The sequence below is a fragment of the Temnothorax curvispinosus genome, unplaced genomic scaffold, assembly GCF_003070985.1.
Source record: "Temnothorax curvispinosus isolate PA1 unplaced genomic scaffold, ASM307098v1 QBEX01000879.1, whole genome shotgun sequence".
Classification (NCBI taxonomy): domain Eukaryota; kingdom Metazoa; phylum Arthropoda; class Insecta; order Hymenoptera; family Formicidae; genus Temnothorax; species Temnothorax curvispinosus.
The window spans coordinates 494-4656 of NW_020210659.1; the positions used below are offsets into that span (position 1 = coordinate 494).

Sequence of the window (4163 nt, forward strand, 5' to 3'; positions counted from 1 at the left end):
TATGACGACTGTCTGCTACCTGGGTAGTCAATTAAACGTCTATATAATGTCATTTTACAAAGTCTTTTTGACGTATTAAAACATGACGTTAAATATACGTCACTTAATCGACGAATGACGTTACTGACCAATTATGACCAAATATTGACGTCAAAATGACGAGTGCTTGCTACCTGGGTTGTTGTATCTTATTTTAAGTATATCGATACTAATCAAAACATACCAATGAATCTTACAGTAGAGTTTCATTTTTCATATGTACTTATTTAAAAATATAAAAAAGAAATGAGCAAAAATATTTTTCGAACAAATATGCTGTTATAATTCAACCGATAGCTACATTATCGTCATTAATGTATACCTTTTTTGTTTTCTGGTATACGAATAACTTCCGATATCCCCTTTTGATCGCCATGGGTTTAATTTTACATGTTTTATATTGTCTATGATTATATTGTTGCGCCCGTGCGAGTCTGTCCGAGACGCCCGGTATGCGCCCGTGCTAGCGGCGAGTTGAGAATCGTCCCTGACGACCAGCTGATATGGATTATTGATTTTCCTGTGATGTTCTGTTGTTGTTTGTTTTCGAGCGGCGGACTTCGTGCGAACGTGACAGCTCGAATCTCTGTAGTATTTTGTGTGTACTATTAAAACGAGTCCTTACCATCTTATATTGTGTCACTTCATTGCCCGCGAGTGCTGGTTGCGCGAGTGACTGAGTGAGTAGGTGTAGTGACGCGATCTCGAACTGCGGCGAGCGCAACAATATAAAAATACTCGGTAAAATAAAATACAAATAATATCCATAAATAAATATCCACCTCGCATTTGTTGATAAAAATATGTACATCTACTTCAGAACCGATGACTGTGAGACAGTTCCTAAAATATTATAAACAGATGGAATCAAAATTGAATCGCATCTGATCAATTTGCAAGATCATGGCAGGCCACTGCCGCAAGAAGAGCAGAATCTTTTACCAGAATTTCCACTGGAAAATTACAGGGAATTCGAGAATTTTGATGCGAATCTGTCACAGTCTGCTGATGTTTGAAGTCAATTTGTAAGTTTGCATTGTTTTATATGTACATACAAATATAGACATATGCTATCACATTTTCTGATTATATATATACGTACGTACATACATCCATACATATATACATACATACATGCATAATCTCTGTTTTTAGATTCGCGACATACAACTGGTAGGCAGGGCAGACGTATCGAAATTTACGAGGGCCGTGTTGAGGCATGTCATGACTGATTCACTGGCAAAAATTTACTCATGGTCTGGGCAGCGTAAAACACTGAAGTTCAGTTCAACTGTAATTTGTCAATTGATTATCAGTGAGTTTCTTGAAAATCAAAATATAATTCAAAACCTGCTTATATAAACGTGTCCTATGAAGCACTTTTTTTTGTTGCAGAAACTATTTCCAAGCAAACAGATGCGACCAGAACGAGCATAAAAAAAACTATTAAATCGTGGTTGCAACATGCAACGGACAGGATGCGATAACTAATTGCGATAAGTTTCTATAACTATAACTATAACTATAAGTTTCTATAAGTTTTACTAGTTTTTATAAGTTTTACTAGTTTTTATAAGTTGTACATTAAGTAAATTTATAATAAGTTCATATATATAGTTCATATATTATATAAGTTTATAATAAGTTCAATAAATAATAAGTTTTGTATGCCTTGTATAAGTTTGTACAAATTTTGTATACTCATTCATGACTTTATATAAATTCGTCGTTTCTATATAACTTTTCTATATAACTTTTGAATATATGAAATAATAAAAACTGATCATTAAAAAATGCGAGATTTTTTAATTATGTATATTTGGGACGCGAGGAGTTACGTTTCAGGAGATATTGTCCATGGTGATACAATATATTATAGAAGCCCACGAAAATTACTCCTTTACGCCTTCAAAGTATACAATAAAGAAAACGGAAATACGGAACTTAACCGTAAGGTAAAATGTATTATGATAGAAAATACTGTATTAAAATATTAATAATGTTTAACTTCTGATATAACTATAACATAATACATCTGACGTTGAAGCATATGCTTACCGTTAAGTCTTTTCTGTTATAATACACTTTAACTTACATTTCTATTTCGTACAGAGATCGAGGAATAGCGATGGACGCGTTCATCAGGTGCCAACAGTTGCAAAGCTGTTCAGTGTTTCTAGTGGTTCAGTTTTTCGATGTGGTTAAGACCATTTTTGTAGCCCAATCGGAAAAGTAAACCACTAGAAACATTAAACAACTTGCAACTGTTAGCATGTGCTAAACGGGCTCAATGCGATTCTTTTATGGATTAGAGCGTCCTTGCTCTCACATAACTCTTTTCAAAATGGCTCTGAACAGCGCAAGAGTTCTTATCGAGTCTTTGCGGTCCCTTTAGAACTCATTTTGAACTCTTTTCTAACTCTTTTTGAACTTCCAAACTCTTTTAGAACTCTATTTGAACTCTTTTAAAACTCTATTTGAACTCTTTCGAATCCTTTTGAACTCTTTTCGAACTCTTTAAGGAATACTTTTCCGTTTTTCAGACATCATTTAGAATTTACAAAAGAATTTGCAAATGCTGACATAACTTCGAATTCGTAAAGAATCACTTAGGAATTCATTTCGGACAGAAATGGGATTCATTGAGAAATTCATTTTGGAAACTGCGAATTCATGTTGAATTCTTTGGGAATTCTCTTTGCTATCTGGCCGGTAACAAAATCATCACTTCTCGCACGGTAGAGCGAGTTAAATTGAATTGGATAGAATAGTTCTTTACTGATTTTCTCAATATAATTGATGAAAAATTAATTAATAAATATTTGTGCAAATTAACATACGTCTACGCGATTTAGCGCGACATTGTAATTTAAAAAAATTTTATCAAAAAAAAATATTTAATGCAAAATTTTGGTGTTGCTATGCAATTAAGTATTCAAAAAGATGTCCTAAGAAAAGGAAGAGGTCCGTAAGAGGCATCGAACCCTGGCGGGGCAAAGAAATGAGTATCATTTGTCATCTGCTTAAAATTAATTGTTTTTAATTCCCATTAGTCGAAATGTTTTATCTTGATGAGTTAGAAATAACTGGAGAAAAAGAATCCATCAAAAATTTTATATAAATTTACTTTTGTAAAAATCTTTTTCAAAAAATAAATAATTATATTAGTAAATTATAATTCAAAGACAAATTAGATGCGCAAAGAATTATCTTTTGAAACATTTATCATTCGGAGTGCCTCTTTAATTTAAATATTTCGTTTGTGTATCATAGTATTATATCACCGTATCTACGTAGTTGGGTAATTTCGCCCGTTGCGTATCACGTGTCGGTAAGTGACAAATTTTTTATAATGGGGTAACAGATTTGTGAAATTAATATATTAAATGTATATTTATCTATATTATACTCATATAATATAGTATCTGTATATATTATGAATGCGATTTCTCATATAGATTTCGAAACCATTCAGAATACGTTTTTAAAAAATGCAGATTTATACGGGTCGTAAATAAATTCTTCGATTGCAAAGAAAATAAAGACGAAGATAATAATAAAGACAAAAAGTTATTTAAAAGATTTTTGTAAGCAATAATTTGTGTTGTAATATATGCTGAAACAATCTCTGAAGATTTTTTGATAAATTATTTCTTTTAGTTCTCCCTAATATATAAATCTTTTCGATAAATAAATTTTGTTAATGATGGGAAAAATATTACGGGTTCAACATATTAAGTCTTGTATAATGTAAAAATACATAAAATACTGAAATAAAATTATAGTTAGATATATCATATATCGTTAATATATGTATAATTTATTTTTATGTTAGTTTTAAAAAATCTCATCAACCTTTTAACAAAAAAAGTTTCAAGTGCAAAAGATTAATTGACAAGCATAAGCTTATAGGACGGTCGGTAAGGGAGGGAGGGGATAAATGTACACAAGTCGCGTAATATATGCAACGTACAATCTATTTATTATTTACAACAACGTAGCAATGTTACGTAAAACCACATCGCGCTTCGTCTAACGACAGGTCGCTTATCACACAGTTTTAAAAAATGGCGCACGGTCGTGCCGTTCCGGGCCAGTCGGCGGCCGCCGAACGCGACCGAACG

General features: G+C 32.3%; 1 long non-coding RNA gene across 1 annotated transcript; it reads left to right on the forward strand.

The window, feature by feature from the left end:
* The first annotated feature begins 393 nt into the window (after window positions 1-393).
* LOC112458704 lies at window positions 394-1614 on the forward strand. Its single transcript, XR_003041238.1, has 4 exons — window positions 394-780; window positions 860-1064; window positions 1195-1354; window positions 1435-1614. It is a non-coding gene; the product is annotated as an uncharacterized LOC112458704 (long non-coding RNA).
* Window positions 1615-4163: the final 2549 nt, after the last annotated feature.